An 18,759-nucleotide genomic window follows, 5' to 3' on the forward strand; every position below is an offset into this window, starting at 1 on the left:
TACATATATTTGCACATACACACATATACACATACAGTCACACTCACACACATGCATGCATACATACATTTACACATGTGCATGTTGAGGGAGGGCAATAACCCTTCACGGTTGACCAAGTGAGTGTCAAATTATTATGTTGATTGCGCAATCCAACAGGGAACCAAAAGGAGGCAATGCGTGCTCTGTATTGGGAGGATTCAAAGAATCTCTGATCCCGTTTATTTTGCTTAGCATTTTATATTGTTTTGAGTTTATTAATGTCCAATCATCTACAGCCGTACTACAGGCTTGAACCAATGTTAGTACAATTATTACGGAAACACATATATGGTCATATTATCGTTAGTTCGAAGCACGCTGGAAATTTACAAGGTCAATTCTGGCCTAGACTAGTTAGATAACAGGAGCGGGGTGTCTGACAAAATGTTCTTGAGATAAAAAGTTAGTGTGGGAAAGTTCCATGGGAAGAGAAAGAAAGAAGTATGTTATGCAAGGAGTGATAATAACATGATTTTAAAGCAAGCAGACAAAATGGAGTTGCTCTAGCATGAGTATCAATATGTCCTTTACACTTGGATAGCATGAATATTAATATGTCCTTTACATTCCCCCCTAAAAATTATGTTATTATCAACAATAGAGGTGCTTTCCCAGGGTCATGCTTTGAGCCTAAGGGACATTGGTCTTCACTCAATAAGTGCCCTTGTTACCAATCAAGGCTGTCGCGGCATGTCCATCCCCCCTTGTTAGCTGATATAATCATAAAGCTCTGATCTTCAGACGTGAGGTTGGTCGGGGCGTGTGGGTAAAGGTCATCATTCCCTTGTCGTCCAGGTCCTCAATGCTGGTTACATCTGGGAGGTCCGTGTATAGTAGCACTGGATGTCGGTTGACAGTGTCCTCCTTGCTCTCTGATGACTGGCAGCCTTTCCTCATGCTAAATGGGATACAATAAAAGACTAGTTTTAGTAAGACATACATTAACAAGATGCAAGCAGCAATATGCAAAACTCCTTGTAATATTCCAGCAATTCATCCACCAATCCCTTTAAACCAATTAGCAGGATTTAAAAAGTAGAACGTATCAGACCACCAACTGTCTTTGGTCAATTCATTATGTTTGTTATATTCTTCCCTGAGTTTCCTAATGTCTTCCATTTTAGTCTTTAACCGTATGGTAGAGTCTGGGTCAATATAGTGACAACAGGCTGGGCCTACAACCTGACACATCCCTCCTTGACCTGCTGTCAAATAGTCCAGCACTAAAGTATGTTGATTAGCCACTATAATAAGTTGATTCTGCACCGCAACAGTAGTATTAATTACTTCCAAAATATTCCAAATCTGGTCATCTAAGTAATCAGTGACTTCTACTAATTTGTCCCACATTTGTGTTACCATAGGGTAGAGGAAGACAGTACTGGCTATCTTATTGGGTATACTCATTTGTACTAAATGAGGTCTTCCTGATGGGCATGGGGTGTTGTCTTTGACACGTTTATAGATGGTATAAAGAGGGATGGCTCTCATATCTGCTTTACTATGGGGAATAAGATAAGTGGCTGGAGTTAGCCGGGCCAACGTACAAGTCCCCCCTACTCTGACTGCGAGCCACTTATATGCATTATTCCCACAGACCCAATATGTGGCTGATAGTAGATCCCATAAAACTGAGTGCTGTAATACTAATTTATGTACCAAATTGATAAAAACAGTGTTATTTGATAACATACACCATGAAGGCATTTGTCCCAGGGGGCTACAATATCCAACATCCGGATTGCCACATGTTGGATCACTAGGCTTATATTCAGAAAATTCATGTTTTACTGCTGTTGGGGTTGTCAGGAGCACTTGGTATGGTCCGTCATACAGTGGTTCTAGTCCGTGTTTCCGAACATGCTTCTTCACATACACATAATCTCCAGGCTTGAGGGTATGACAACCTTCTGCATCAGCCGGATCTGGAATAGAAGATGATACTAACGCATGGGTGTTAGTTAAGGCTTTGGCAAGCTGAATCACATATTGCACAACATAATCTGTTTCTTCTGATAATTGTTGTGGGGTAAATCTAGCTATAGCTGGTTGTGACCCAAATAGTATCTCATAGGGTGACAGTTTGTGTTTCCCTATGGGGGTGGTGCGTATGTGATACAGTGCAATGGGAAGGAGCTCAGGCCACTGGGCCGTAGTCTCCTGCATCATTTTGGTTAATTGCCCTTTCAGTGTGCCATTCAATCTCTCCACCTTGCCACTTGACTGTGGATGGTAAGGAGTATGTAACGTCACTGTTGATCCGATCATGGTAAGTATTTCTTAATATACGCATGAGGAAAAGGCTGGTCCTTGATCAGTTTCGATAACTTCTGGGACTCCATACCGGCGAACAACTTCAGAGACCAGCTTCTTGGCGGTGGTAAGGTTGCCGCCTCTACCAATGTATCTTCAGTTGTGACAGCATATCCAGTATGAAACCTGCCAGAGGTGTCAACATATCTGGATCCATCCGTATATAACGTAAGTTCTGGATCATCCAAGGGTACTTCCCCCACTAGAACAAGTGGAGTTGACTCCGCAGTAATTTGTTCCAGACAATCATGCGGTGGAGCCTCTTTCCCCTCTCCTTCAGGTGCTGGTAGCAGGGTGGCTGGGTTGATGATGGTTCACCGGTGTAATTTCACATTTTCTGGCAAAATCAACGAACACTGCAGCCGCAGGTGTCTCTGTGTAGACAGATGTTTAGGTTGCTGTGTGGCGTGAACCGCTCGTAGACAGCTGGGGGAGGCCCTGGCTACCGGGTCCAGATGCGCTGAGTAATAACCGACTGGGCGCTGCTTTGTACAGTGTCTCTGCGTGAGTACTCCGGCTGCATGCCCTCCTGTCTCAGAGACATACAAATGGAAAGGTTGAGCTAAGTCCGGATTTCCAAGGGCAGGGGCTGTCATTATGCTTGACTTTAGTTGTTCAAAGGCTTGTTGCAGCAGTTCTTGGTGGTCCTTGTTGTTTACATCAGCCAGATTGTCTTCTTTTAATTCATCATATAAGGGCTGCATCAGACGTGAGGCGTCTGGGATCCATTGTCTGCAATATGTACATAGTCCGAGGAACCGTTGCAGCTCTATGGGATCTTTAGGGAATGGTAGCAGGTAGATGGCCATCTTCCTTTCTTCTGTGAGATGTCTGGCACCCTGAGTAAGGCAGTGGCCTAAGAAGACCACTTGACCGAGGCAGAACTGAAGTTTCGAGGCTGAGACTCGACAATTCAGTTTTGCTAGATGCTTGAGGAGGCTAACACTGGCCCTGATGGACATTTGCTCCATGGGGGCACACAAAAGAAGATCATCCACGTATTGTAAAAGTACTACCTCAGAGTTGTCCAGCTGCCACGGCAGCAGACAGCTAGACATGTTCTTTGCAAACTGATTAGGGCTATTCTGCGCACCCTGCGGCATCACCGTCCAAGTCATTTGCCTGCCCTGATATGTAAATGCAAACAGAAACTGACAGTCTTTGTGTAGTGGAATTCTAATAAAAAAAAACAAAAAAACATTTGCTAAATCAATTACTGTAAACCAGACAACGTGTATGTGCATCTATTAGAAACTTAAGGATATATGACCATCTAGAAAATTAGTTTACATCACCATTAGTGTTGAGCATTCCGATACTGAAATATCGGGTATCGGCCGATATTCGCGGTATCGGAATTCTGATACTTAATTCCGATACTTTTGCAATATCGTATACCGGAATCGGAAGTTCCCATAATGCAATGAGACATTTTCATTTTATTCAGCCAATGAGGATCCTAAGAAGTGTGGGCACATCCTGTTAGGCATGTAGGCATCTTAACTAATGGCATGGCTGTGATTGGCTGCTGAAATGATGTCATGATGCACTATAAAAGCCACCGCCGCCATTTTGAGCTCACTCTGCTGTGAATTCAGTTAGGGATAGGACGCTGTTGTTCTGAGGGACAGTTTTAGCTACCTATTTGCTCTATACTGCTTTACCCAAGCTACTTTCTAAATCACTGTGCCTTGCAGTGCTAGTGCACAGTTCCCTGTGCTGTTCACCGCTGTCTGCAAGGTCTGTGTGTGTGAGTGCAGCTCACGCTGTAGTGTGTGCTTCAACCACGTCTGGTTGTAGTGCACTCAGTGTGTGTCACTGCCTCATACATTGTCCTTTTTTGCCAATTCATAATTTTTCCTGATATCTCCTATTAGTGTGGTGGTTCCATCTGTATTCAGCTAAATTGGTTCCAAACACACTATATAGGAGTAGATAGAGACATTTTTTTCCGTCTTGCAGCACTAGTGCACAGTGCTCTGCATCTGTACTGTTCACCGCTGTCTGCAAGGTCTGGTGTGTGAGTGCAGCTCACCCTGTAGTGTGTGCTTCAACCCGGTCTGGTTGTAGTGCACTCAGTGTGTGTCACTGCCTCATACATTGTCCTTTTTTGCCAATTCATAATTTTTCCTGATATCTCCTATTAGTGTGGTGGTTCCATCCGTATTCAGTTAAATTGGTTCCAAACACACTATATAGGAGTAGATAGAGAAATTTTTTTGGTCTTGCAGCGCTAGTGCACAGTGCTCTGCATCTGTACTGTTCACCGCTGTCTGCAAGGTCTGGTGTGTGAGTGCAGCTCACCCTGTAGTGTGTGCTTCAACCCCGTCTGGTTGTAGTGCACTCAGTGTGTGTCACTGCCTCATACATTGTCCTTTTTTGCCAATTCATAATTTTTCCTGATATCTCCTATTAGTGTGGTGGTTCCATCCGTATTCAGCTAAATTGGTTCCAAACACACTATATAGGAGTAGATAGAGAAATTTTTTTGGTCTTGCAGCGCTAGTGCACAGTGCTCTGCATCTGTACTGTTCACCGCTGTCTGCAAGGTCTGGTGTGTGAGTGCAGCTCACCCTGTAGTGTGTGCTTCAACCACGTCTGGTTGTAGTGCACTCAGTGTGTGTCACTGCCTCATACATTGTCGTTTTTTGCCAATTCATAATTTTTCCTGATATCTCCTATTAGTGTGGTGGTTCCATCTGTATTCAGCTAAATTGGTTCCAAACACACTATATAGGAGTAGATAGATAAATTTTTTTCCGTCTTGCAGCGCTAGTGCACAGTGCTCTGCATCTGTACTGTACATCGCTGTCTGCAAGGTCTGGTGTGTGAGTGCAGTTCACCCTGTAGTGTGTGCTTCAACCACGTCTGGTTGTAGTGCACTCAGTGTGTGTCACTGCCTCATACATTGTCCTTTTTTGCCAATTCATAATTTTTCCTGATATCTCCTATTAGTGTGGTGGTTCCATCCGTATTCAGCTAAATTGGTTCCAAACACACTATATAGGAGTAGATAGAGAAATTTTTTTGGTCTTGCAGCGCTAGTGCACAGTGCTCTGCATCTGTACTGTTCACCGCTGTCTGCAAGGTCTGGTGTGTGAGTGCAGCTCACCCTGTAGTGTGTGCTTCAACCCCGTCTGGTTGTAGTGCACTCAGTGTGTGTCACTGCCTCATACATTGTCCTTTTTTGCCAATTCATAATTTTTCCTGATATCTCCTATTAGTGTGGTGGTTCCATCCGTATTCAGCTAAATTGGTTCCAAACACACTATATAGGAGTAGATAGAGAAATTTTTTTGGTCTTGCAGCGCTAGTGCACAGTGCTCTGCATCTGTACTGTTCACCGCTGTCTGCAAGGTCTGGTGTGTGAGTGCAGCTCACCCTGTAGTGTGTGCTTCAACCACGTCTGGTTGTAGTGCACTCAGTGTGTGTCACTGCCTCATACATTGTCGTTTTTTGCCAATTCATAATTTTTCCTGATATCTCCTATTAGTGTGGTGGTTCCATCTGTATTCAGCTAAATTGGTTCCAAACACACTATATAGGAGTAGATAGATAAATTTTTTTCCGTCTTGCAGCGCTAGTGCACAGTGCTCTGCATCTGTACTGTACATCGCTGTCTGCAAGGTCTGGTGTGTGAGTGCAGTTCACCCTGTAGTGTGTGCTTCAACCACGTCTGGTTGTAGTGCACTCAGTGTGTGTCACTGCCTCATACATTGTCCTTTTTTGCCAATTCATAATTTTTCCTGATATCTCCTATTAGTGTGGTGGTTCCATCCGTATTCAGCTAAATTGGTTCCAAACACACTATATAGGAGTAGATAGAGAAATGTTTTTGGTCTTGCAGCGCTAGTGCACAGTGCTCTGCATCTGTACTGTTCACCGCTGTCTGCAAGGTCTGGTGTGTGAGTGCAGCTCACCCTGTAGTGTGTGCTTCAACCCCGTCTGGTTGTAGTGCACTCAGTGTGTGTCACTGCCTCATACATTGTCCTTTATTGCCAATTCATAATTTTTCCTGATATCTCCTATTAGTGTGGTGGTTCCATCCGTATTCAGCTAAATTGATTCCAAACACACTATATAGGAGTAGATAGAGGAGCCTTTCTGCAGCATTGTGCCCTGCAGCCCCAGCCAGATTAGTATTAGCCTATTTTTTGCAGCCTCATCTATTGCATTGTAGGTTACCTTCCTACATTGTAATAGCTACAAAAAGTTTGTGATACTATCGTTATTACATCTTTAGGCACATCCAGTGTCTTTTTGTGACAAAAAAAAACCTAAATAAAGTTCACCAAACACTCCACTTTACAGTTGTGTAGGCCACATTAGCTCATATTAAAGTCTAGTCCACACTTTATAAAATTAGTGTTTCTTATACCTGTTAGCAGCTGTTCAGGAATAAGCACACTAAGCCCTTAGTACTTTTCTGCCTATCTTTATCAGTCTACCAAGATGAAGAAGGCAGGGAGTAAGGCATGTGGTCGTGGGCGTGGAGTTTCTGCAGGGAGAGGACGTGAGGATTCTGTGCCTGCAGGGAGAGGACGTGGGGATTCTGTGCATGCTGCGGGCACCAGTGACTCAGCATCCCCCAGTTTTACCAGGGAACAGTCCTTTATGCGCAGCTTTGTAGGAGCTAGCCGTACCCCACTGCTGCGCGAGGACCAAATTGAAGCCGTTGTCGGATGGATGGCAGCTAACGCATCGACTTCAATTAGTTCCAGATCCTCTCAGGTCCTGAGCACTGAAGAGCACCCATCTGTCTCTTCACCACCTGCCAAATTGCCCAGGCAGTCAGAGAGCCCTGGACAGGAGCCATCTCTACTTCTGTTCTCTGAATCTCTTGGCTTGGAAAGACGGGGCCAGCCAAGCAGAATTCGAGAATTTGAAGAAGAGGTAGTATGCAGTGATGCGCAACCGATTTGTCTCTCTGAATCTGAAGAGGCGGGTGGGCCAGTGCCTATGGTCAGCAGCACACCTCAGTACGCATCTGATGATGAGACTCAGGTGCCACTTTCTGGTGCGTATTGTGCTGTCGAGACTACCCAGGAGAAGCAGTTGTTTGAAGAGGGTGGTGTAGATGATGAGGTCCTTGACCCATCATGGCGTGAGGGACAGGAAGGTGGTGGGAGCAGCTCTGAGGAAGAGATTCCCCGAACGGCCCAAAAAGGAGGGAGAGGGAGGGGGCAGACTTGGTTGCCTGTAGCCTCCACTTCGGCACCCATTAGGAGCATGGCTCTTCCAAAATCCAAAGCGGGCGCTCCCAAGACTTGCAGTGCCTGGTCCTTTTTTGACACAGTTGCAGATGACATTTGCTTTGTCAAATGCAAGCTGTGTAATCAGAAGGTGAAAAGAGGGAAAAGTGTCAGCAACCTCAATACCACAAATATGTGGAAACATGTGCGGACCAAGCACGTGGTGGAGTTACACAAACACACTGAAGACCTAGGCCAACCTACAGCGCCACCTACCACCTCTTCAGCTCGTGTTGTAGCCTCTTCCTCCAGCTCACACACAGCTGGTTCGGCTTCCTCACAGGATCGCCATGGAAGAATCTCTGGCACTGTTGTACAGAGACACAGTGTAATTCCACCCACAGCACCACTTTCCCAGTCATCCTCACACTCCCAGGCCAGTCTCCAGCCATCGTTAGCACAGGCATGGGAGAAAAGGCGCCCATACTCGGCAAACCACCCCCGAGCACAGGCTCTGAATGCTGGCATTGCTAAACTACTGGCCCTTGAAATGCTATCATTCAGGCTGGTGGAGACTGACACATTCCGTAACTTTATGGCATTGGCAGTCCCACAATACAATGTGCCCAGCCGCTTTTATTTCAGCAGGCAAGCCGTCCCTGCCCTGCAACATCATGTGGAGGGAAAAATTAAACATGCGCTACAAAACGCCGTCAGTAGCAAGGTCCACCTGACCACTGATGCGTGGACCAGTAAGCATGGACAGGGACGATACCTTTCCCTCACTGCCCATTGGGTAAATGTTGTGGAGCCGGGTACAGATCTTGAGAGTGGCGCTGTACGTGTTCTGCCAACTCCAAGGATTGCAGGAATCCAGTCTGTACACATTGACTCCTCCTCATACTCCAGTTCCTCTGAATCAGCGCTGCAGGAGCCGTCACGGTCTACCTCCACATCGACCCGTGAACGGTTACCTGTTATGATGACCGATATGAGCACAGCCGTGGCCAAACGTCAACAGGCCGTATTAAAATTAATTTCTTTGGGGAATCGAAGCCACACAGCGCAGGAGCTCTGGAATGCCATCAAGCAGCAGAGTGACGTGTGGTTTGTGCCAGCGAATCTCCAGCCAGGCATGGTAGTGTGTGACAATGGCCGAAATCTGGTGGCAGCTCTGGGCCTAGGCAACCTCACTCACATCCCATGTCTGGCACATGTGCTCAACTTGGTCGTGCAGAGTTTTTTGAGGTACTATCCGGATCTTGATGCACTGCTTCACAAGGTCCGCATAGAGTGCGCTCACTTGCGGCGTTCCAGCAATGCAAGATCACGCATTGCAGCTCTGCAGCGCCGATTATGTCTTCCGGAACATCGCATCATATGTGACCTACCCACCAGGTGGAATTCAACGTTACATATGTTGGAGAGGTTGTGTGAGCAGCAGGCAGCAGTAATGGAGTACCAGCTGCAGCAGGCGCAAACAAGTCGCAGTGCGCGCCGTTCACACTTCACCACCACTGAGTGGGCCTCTATGAAGGACATTTGCCACGTTTTGCGTGCCTTCGATTATTCCACGCGGATGGCGAGTGCAGATGATGCACTAGTCAGCATGACTATCCCCCTTATCTGCCTGCTTGAAAAAACACTGCAAGCACTAAGGGACGAGGTTTTGGAAGAGGTGGAGGATGAGGAGTCACAAATGCCATCTGCTTCTCTACAGTCTGCGCAACGTGGTTCCTCACAAAGGCCTAGGCAGGGGACACTTTGTGAGGAGGATGAGGAGGAGTCAATGGATGAGGAAGACATCTGTCCAGAGGAGGGAGGTACACAATGCACTAGTAGTCAGTATCTAGAGCGAGGGTGGGGTGATGCAGAGCAGGCAGAGATCACGCCTCAAGCAGGGGACAGCGTTTCTTGGCCAGTTGGCAGTCTGCAGCACATGGTTGATTTCATGCTGCAGTGCCTGAGAAACGACCGCCGCATCGCCCACATTCTCAACACGGCTGATTATTGGGTGTCCACCCTCCTAGATCCTCGCTACCGGGACAACTTACAAAGCCTCATAACACCGTTGAACCGGGAGCGTAAAATGCGGGAGTACCAAGACGCACTGGTGCATTCCATCATGTTCTCCATTCCAACCGAGAGCAGTGCTGCTAGTGCTTTACAAAGCAGCTCAGTGCGTCGAGGCAGTGGAGGAAGCTCTGCACAAAGAGGGAGCAGAAGCAGCGCCTCAGCACAAGGCAAGACCAGTATGGCCGAAATGTGGCAAAGTTTTGTGTCCCCGCCGCCACAAATGTCTACACCATCACAGACGGCTCCAGTCAGCAGGAGGCAACGTTTCCGTCAGATGGTGACAGACTACATGTCTTGCCCTCTTAGTGTACTCCCAGACGGCTCTTCTTCCTTCAAGTTTTGGGTCTGTAAGCTGGATACATGGCCAGAGCTTAGTCAGTATGCACTGGAGGTGCTAGCTTGCCCTGCTGCTAGTGTATTATCGGAACGCGTCTTTAGTGCCGCAGGTGGTGTACTAACAGACCGTCGCATGCGACTATCCTCCGATAACGTTGACCGGCTTACTTTTCTCAAAATGAACAAGGCCTGGATCTCTCATGAATTTGCCAGTCCTCTTCCAGAATAAATAATTGGTTGGCAACAGTATCCAGGTCTCCTGTTCTGTTCATGTTTCTACCACCTGAACTGTAATCCCTGAGCTCCAACACCGCCAGTTGGCGCTCGGAAGTGCCGTCTGCACAGTCAACACTTGCTGCCGTGTTATTGGGGTTCAGTAACGTCAGCTGTTCCCCTGCTGTGCGGACGGCAATTTCTCCTGCTCTGTCCACAGCCACTGTACTACTGATTTAAAACCTCCTCCAAATACACCTCTGGCTCCTCTGTTTTCAGTATTATCCCTGAGCTCCAACACCGCCAGTTGGCGCTCGGAAGTGCCGTCTGCACAGTCAACACTTGCTACCGTGTTATTGGGGTTCAGTAACGTCAGCTGTTCCCCTGCTGTGCGGACGGCAATTTCTCCTGCTCTGTCCACATTCTCACTACTACAGATTTTAAAGTTGCTCCAATTACACCTCTGGCTCCTCTGTTTTCAGTATTATCCCTGAGCTCCAACACCGCCAGTTGGCGCACGGAAGTGCCATCTGCACAGTCAACACTTGCTGCCGTGTTATTGGGGTTCAGTAACGTCAGCTGTTCCCCTGCTGTGCGGACGGCAATTTCTCCTGCTTTGTCCACATCCACTGTACTACACATTTTAAAGTTGCTCCAATTACACCTCTGGCTCCTCTGTTTTCATTCTTATCCCTGGGCTCCAACACCGCCAGTTGGCGCTCGGAAGTGCCGTCTGCACAGTCAACACTTGCTGCGGTGTTATTGGGGTTCGGTAACGTCAGCTGTTCCCCTGCTGTGTTCACGGCAATTTCTCCTGCTCTGTCCATATTCACTGTGCTACTTATTTAAAACTTGCTCCAATTACACCTCTGGCTCCTCTCTATTTTTATTCTTATCCCTGGGCTCCAGCACCGCCAGTTGGCGCTCGGAAGTGCTGTCTGCACAGTCAACACTTGCTGCCGTGTTATTGGGGTTCGGTAACGTCAGCTGTTCCCCTGCTGTGTTCACGGCAATTTCTCCTGCTCTGTCCATATTCACTGTGCTACTTATTTAAAACTTGCTCCAATTACACCTCTGACTCCTCTCTATTTTTATTCTTATCCCTGGGCTCCAACACCGCCAGTTGGCGCTCGGAAGTGCCGTCTGCACAGTCAACACTTGCTGCGGTGTTATTGGGGTTCGGTAACGTCAGCTGTTCCCCTGCTGTGTTCACGGCAATTTCTCCTGCTCTGTCCATATTCACTGTGCTACTTATTTAAAACTTGCTCCAATTACACCTCTGGCTCCTCTCTATTTTTATTCTTATCCCTGGGCTCCAGCACCGCCAGTTGGCGCTCGGAAGTGCTGTCTGCACAGTCAACACTTGCTGCCGTGTTATTGGGGTTCGGTAACGTCAGCTGTTCCCCTGCTGTGTTCACGGCAATTTCTCCTGCTCTGTCCATATTCACTGTGCTACTTATTTAAAACTTGCTCCAATTACACCTCTGGCTCCTCTCTATTTTTATTTTTATCCCTGGGCTCCAGCACCGCCAGTTGGCGCTCGGAAGTGCTGTCTGCACAGTCAACACTTGCTGCGGTGTTATTGGGGTTCGGTAACGTCAGCTGTTCCCCTGCTGTGTTCACGGCAATTTCTCCTGCTCTGTCCATATTCACTGTGCTACTTATTTAAAACTTGCTCCAATTACACCTCTGGCTCCTCTCTATTTTTATTCTTATCCCTGGGCTCCAGCACCGCCAGTTGGCGCTCGGAAGTGCTGTCTGCACAGTCAACACTTGCTGCCGTGTTATTGGGGTTCGGTAACGTCAGCTGTTCCCCTGCTGTACGGACGGCAATTTCTCCTGCTTTGTCCACATCCACTGTACTACACATTTTAAAGTTGCTCCAATTACACCTCTGGCTCCTCTGTTTTCATTCTTATCCCTGGGCTCCAGCACCGCCAGTTGGCGCTCGGAAGTGCCGTCTGCACAGTCAACACTTGCTACCATGTTATTGGGGTTCAGTAACGTCAGCTGTTCCCCTGCTGTGCGGACGGCAATTTCTTCTGCTCTGTCCACATTCTCACTACTACAGATTTTAAAGTTGCTCCAATTACACCTCTGGCTCCTCTGTTTTCAGTATTATCCCTGAGCTCCAACACCGCCAGTTGGCGCTCGGAAGTGCCGTCTGCACAGTCAACACTTGCTGCCGTGTTATTGGGGTTCAGTAACGTCAGCTGTTCCCCTGCTGTGCGGACGGCAATTTCTCCTGCTCTGTCCACATCCACTGTACTACTGATTTAAAACCTCCTCCAAATACACCTCTGTCTCCTCTGTTTTCAGTATTATCCCTGAGCTCCAACACCGCCAGTTGGCGCTCGGAAGTGCCGTCTGCACAGTCAACACTTGCTACCATGTTATTGGGGTTCAGTAACGTCAGCTGTTCCCCTGCTGTGCGGACGGCAATTTCTCCTGCTCTGTCCACATTCTCACTACTACAGATTTTAAAGTTGCTCCAATTACACCTCTGGCTCCTCTGTTTTCAGTATTATCCCTGAGCTCCAACACCGCCAGTTGGCGCACGGAAGTGCCATCTGCACAGTCAACACTTGCTGCCGTGTTATTGGGGTTCAGTAACGTCAGCTGTTCCCCTGCTGTGCGGACGGCAATTTCTCCTGCTTTGTCCACATCCACTGTACTACACATTTTAAAGTTGCTCCAATTACACCTCTGGCTCCTCTGTTTTCATTCTTATCCCTGGGCTCCAGCACCGCCAGTTGGCGCTCGGAAGTGCCGTCTGCACAGTCAACACTTGCTGCGGTGTTATTGGGGTTCGGTAACGTCAGCTGTTCCCCTGCTGTGTTCACGGCAATTTCTCCTGCTCTGTCCATATTCACTGTGCTACTTATTTAAAACTTGCTCCAATTACACCTCTGGCTCCTCCGTTTTTAGTATTTACCCTGGGCTCCAATACCGCTAGTTGCTGCTCAGAAGTGCCGTCTGCACAGTCAACGCTTGCTCCAGTGTTATTGGGGTTCAGTAACGTCAGCTGATCCCCAGCTGTGTGTCCGGCAAATTCTCCTGCTTTGTCCACATCCACTGTACTACGGATTTAAAACCTCCTCCAAATACACCTCTGGCTCCTCTGTTTTTAGTATTTACCCTGGGCTCCAGCACCGCCAGCTGGTTCTCGGCAGTTCCATTGGCTCTTGTACCTTCTGCTACCCATCCGGGTTCCAGTACCGTCAGCTGGTTCTCGGCAGTGTCTTTGGCACGGGTACTCCCTCCTGCCCAGCCTGGTTCCAGCACGCCAGCTGTTTCCGGGTAGTGTCAACGTCACTTTGCCTCCAATGCGTTGTCCTGTCGTGTTGCGGTCGGGTTAGCCGACTCTATGGTGCCTGCAGTTTAGGTGACTCCTATGTGGGCTGCGGGATCTGGCAATGAAGGCTGGTTCCATAGTGCCAATAGGACAAGCACCCCCTGTAGGACTGTGGGTTTTGGTAACTGCGGCCGGCTCGCGGCCTTGAACTTTTTTTTACATGGGTACCTTCTGCTACCCATCCGGGTTCCAGTACCGTCAGCTGGTTCTCGGCAGTGCCTTTGGATTAGGTGCCTCCTTCTCGGTATCCAAGTTCCACCAACGTCTGCTGGTCCTTGGTAGTGCTTTCTGGCACAGGTACCTCCTGCTTAGTAACCGAGTTCCAGTAACATCAGCTGGTCCTCGGTAGTTCCATTGGCTCTTGTATCTTCTGCTACCCATCCGGGTTCCAGTACCGTCAGCTGGTCCTCGGTAGTTCCATTTGCTCTTGTATCTTCTGCTACCCATCCGGGTTCCAGTACCGTCAGCTGGTTCTCGGCAGTGTCTTTGGCACGGGTACTCCCTCCTGCCCAGCCTGGTTCCAGCACGCCAGCTGTTTCCGGGTAGTGTCAACGTCACTTTGCCTCCAATGCGTTGTCCTGTCGTGTTGCGGTCGGGTTAGCCGACTCTATGGTGCCTGCAGTTTAGGTGACTCCTATGTGGGCTGCGGGATCTGGCAATGAAGGCTGGTTCCATAGTGCCAATAGGACAAGCACCCCCTGTAGGACTGTGGGTTTTGGTAACTGCGGCCGGCTCGCGGCCTTGAACTTTTTTTTACATGGGTACCTTCTGCTACCCATCCGGGTTCCAGTACCGTCAGCTGGTTCTCGGCAGTGCCTTTGGATTAGGTGCCTCCTTCTCGGTATCCAAGTTCCACCAACGTCTGCTGGTCCTTGGTAGTGCTTTCTGGCACAGGTAACTCCTGCTTAGTAACCGAGTTCCAGTAACATCAGCTGGTCCTCGGTAGTTCCATTGGCTCTTGTACCTTCTGCTACCCATCCGGGTTCCAGTACCGTCAGCTGGTCCTCGGTAGTTCCATTTGCTCTTGTATCTTCTGCTACCCATCCGGGTTCCAGTACCGTCAGCTGGTTCTCGGCAGTGTCTTTGGAACGGGTACTCCCTCCTGCCCAGCCTGGTTCCAGCACGCCAGCTGTTTCCGGGTAGTGTCAACGTCACTTTGCCTCCAATGCGTTGTCCTGTCGTGTTGCGGTCGGGTTAGCCGACTCTATGGTGCCTGCAGTTTAGGTGACTCCTATGTGGGCTGCAGGATCTGGCAATGAAGGCTGGTTCCATAGTGCCAATAGGACAAGCACCCCCTGTAGGACTGTGGGTTTTGGTAACTGCGGCCGGCTGGCGGCCTTGAACTTTTTTTCACATGGGTACCTTCTGCTACCCATCCGGGTTCCAGTACCGTCAGCTGGTTCTCGGCAGTGCCTTTGGATTAGGTGCCTCCTTCTCGGTATCCAAGTTCCACCAACGTCTGCTGGTCCTTGGTAGTGCTTTCTGGCACAGGTACCTCCTGCTTAGTAACCGAGTTCCAGTAACATCAGCTGGTCCTCGGTAGTTCCATTGGCTCTTGTACCTTCTGCTACCCATCCGGGTTCCAGTACCGTCAGCTGGTCCTCGGTAGTTCCATTTGCTCTTGTATCTTCTGCTACCCATCCGGGTTCCAGTACCGTCAGCTGGTCCTCGGTAGTTCCTCAGCTTTCTTGTACCTTCTGCTACATTTCCAAGTTCAAGCTTTTTGAAATGGTTCTTGGTAATCACTCTGGATCTCCCTGACGAGGACCCTGAAGACGAGGACCCTGAAGACCAACCCTAAGAAGACGAGGACCCCGAAGACAATGACCCTGAAGACGAGGACCCTGAAGACCACCCCGAAGAAGACGAGGACCCTGAAGACCACCCCGAAGAAGACGAGGACCCTGAAGACCACCCCGAAGAAGACGAGGACCCCGAAGACAAGGACCCAGAAGACCAACCCGAAGAAGACGAGGACCCCGAAGACGAGGACCCCCGAAGACGACGACCCTGAAGACCACCCCGAAGAAGACCAAGAAGATGACCCTGAAGAAGTTGACCAAGAAGACAAAGAAGAGAAGACAAGCACCAAGATACAGAAGAACAAGAGACAGAAAACCAAGAAGCAGAAATACAAGAAGCTGCAGAACAAAAAGCGGAAGAACATTAAGCATAAGACTAAAAATCAGAGCAAAAGATAATATCTAAATTATAAGCAGAAGATGACTAAGCAGTGTATGGGGGTGAGTCCGTTCCTCCTCGTGGTGCCCCTGGAAAAGACCTGCTGCTGCAGGCCAAACTGAACGCGGACAAATCCTGTTGTAAATCTTTTGTGACGGGCAGAACGAAAGGTGTAATGTCCAACCTTTTATAGATAACAACTACAGGAATGCCTGTCACAAATAAGAATATGATGAAGAAGAAGAATATGAAGAAGATGAAGAAGTAGAATATGAAGAATTTAAAAAAAAGAATAATACGAAGAAGGTGAAGAAGAAGAAGGTGAAGAAGAAGTGGATGAAAAAGATGCTGAGGATGATGAAGGAGAAAGTGTGGGAGAAGTAAAAAAGAAGGTGAAGAGCATGGAAGTAGTGAAACATAAATATCTGACAAAATATAAAAATACTTAACATAGTTAATATTTCCGTAACTCAGAACATAATAAAAAAATAGTAATTCCTGCTATTCCATTTGACTGGGCTAAACCTCTATGCCTTTATTGTCTCCCCCACCTCCCCCAATACATTCTACATTATTCTTAGTTGTTTTCCTTCATGTAGAAATAACCTACAAGGAAAGAAAGGGTTTATTTTAATTCCGATATTTATGTCCCATTGACTTGCATTGGTTTCCGGTATCGGAATCGGCGATATCCGATACTTTTTCGGTATCGGTCCGATCCAATCCGATCCGATATTTCCCGATATCGGAAGGTATCGCTCAACACTAATCACCATATTTTAGCCCTAATGTCAAAGTGGACATAAATATGTGCTGTTGAGGGTAGTGGATTGATCAGCCAACTTATCCTGAGCCCATATTTTAAGGGCTTGACAGAAGTTAACCCCACTCTCATACGTATTGGAGTCTAATGCTCTGTCACACACTGATCATGATGATCTTCCTCATACACATTACGGGTGTAGTGTGTATTGCTGCCTGTATTCCGGGTGTGCCAAGATGGCTGCCACCAGATGGAAGCATACTACAGGAAGGGTGCACCAAGATGGCCGCCACCAAAGGGACATCTGGTCAGAGGCCGGAGGTGATGCAATGGGTGTAGCAACATGGCCGCTGCAGGAAGGGTTGGAACTTTGGGCGGACATAGGTATAACAAATGAGGATGGGGCACTAGGAGTGGCTTGGGTAGTAGCAAGGGGTGGGGCCTTCTGGACGGGGCACGTGACATGCAACACAATAATGTTTTCACAGGAATTTGTACAGGTACATCCCCCCGTCCACCATTATCGGGTGGTGGCTGGAGAGCAGTATCTTTGTAATACACATAACATGGCATCTTTCCCTTATTGTCTGTATTTTCTTCCTCCATTCACCCCTTTTTTTTTTTTCCCTTTTTTTTTGACAAATTCTCTGCTGTTCCGTATCAAGCCAAGGCCGTTTCCTATCTTAGCAGCTGCAACTTGGCGCTTATCTGGCAGCGTGCATATTTTAGTTAACCATTTAAGTTCCTCCACATACATTTTTTCCTTCTGTCGACAAACTCAGCGCAACCTTTTCTCACATGCATTCACTTTACTTTTCAACATTCCATTATCTCAAATCTCATGTGCAACTTTCTTAAACTTTTCAGCGTCTTCCAACAATCCACAGTCAACTAATCTACCCCTTTTCTGCTGGATGCCTTCACCCCACAACGCAAGCTGAAGCCTCCTCTCCACGGGACAATTTAACACCTTAAACACTTTTAGTACATTCTTAAATGATCTTTTCTCTTCTCGACCGATCATGATATTCATCACATCCTCTCCCTCCTGTCTCTCTCTCTTCCCTCCTGTCTCTCTCTCACCTCCTGTCTCTCTCTCTCTTTCTCTCTCACCTCCTCCAGGGGAGACAAATTCTTTCTGCTCCACGGAAACATTGATTAATCACTACAACTGCCAAAAAAAAAAAAATCCTTAATTTGTGCACAGCAGAGTCCGGCCAGAACTCCCAGCTGTTCCACTGACTTTTTTCACCCCCTTCTATCGGGGAAGTCTTTCACGACAAATGAAAGGAGGAGCGCTTTTTCAGCTTTGCAGCGCTCCGGACACTCGATATATGTATATCTACTTGCATGTCCTACCCAATCTTCGATCACCTGCCGCGACTGAAACTAACAATGTTCAGTTTTTTAAGGACCTTTGTCAGAAGTTGAGAAAGATTCACACAATACTCACTTGTCAATCCGAGGTGATACTGTTCTGAAAGTAAATAATATCAGACCCCTAATGGGACAACACCCCTTATAGTCTCACCTTTGACTATATCCAACCAGGACGTCCAGAGATACTGCAAACAACCACACACCACGTGGAAACCGCGCCAAACGGTCAGTAACACTAGTAAAAAACTTGTGCACTTACCGTGGCTTTTTGTGGGGGATGATCAGTCCCAATTCCAGTGGGGGAGGCTGAAGGCAAGTCTCTCTTTGTGGACGTCCAGAGGTGGTGGGGCGTCCCTGGTTAGGGATCCGAGTCACGGCACCAGCTGTTGAGGGAGGGCAATAACCCTTCACGGTTGACCAAGTGAGTGTCAAATTATTATGTTGATTGCGCAATCCAACAGGGAACCAAACGGAGGCAATGCTCTGTATTGGGAGGATTCAAAGAATCTCTGATCCCGTTTATTTTGCTTAGCATTTTATATTGTTTTGAGCTTATTAATGTCCAATCATCTACAGCCGTACTACAGGCTTGAACCAATGTTAGTACAATTATTACGGAAACACATATATGGTCATATTATCGTTAGTTCGAAGCACTCTGGAAGTTTACAAGGTCAATCCTGGCCTAGACTAGTTAGATAACAGGATCGGGGTGTCTGACAAAATGTTCTTGAGATAAAAAGTTAGTGTGGGAAAGTTCCATGGGAAGAGAAAGAAAGAAGTATGTTATGCACGGAGTGATAATAACATGATTTTAAAGCAAGCAGACAAAATGGAGTTGCTCTAGCATGAGTATCAATATGTCCTTTACATGCATACATACATTTATACCATAGACAGATACACAT

General features: G+C 47.6%; 1 long non-coding RNA gene across 1 annotated transcript; it reads right to left on the bottom strand.

Moving 5' to 3' along the window:
- Window positions 1–219: 219 nt before the first annotated feature.
- On the bottom strand, window positions 220–17,751 carry LOC141171593 (uncharacterized). Its single transcript, XR_012252355.1, has 3 exons — window positions 17,555–17,751; window positions 1,737–1,967; window positions 220–940 (listed from the first exon to the last, which is right to left on the bottom strand). It is a non-coding gene; the product is annotated as an uncharacterized lncRNA (long non-coding RNA).
- Between the last annotated feature and the right edge of the window lie 1,008 nt (window positions 17,752–18,759).

Source organism: Phyllobates terribilis, unplaced genomic scaffold (genome assembly GCF_046119375.1).
Source record: "Phyllobates terribilis strain yellow unplaced genomic scaffold, ASM4611937v1 Scaffold_12__6_contigs__length_324123572, whole genome shotgun sequence".
NCBI lineage: Eukaryota > Metazoa > Chordata > Amphibia > Anura > Dendrobatidae > Phyllobates > Phyllobates terribilis.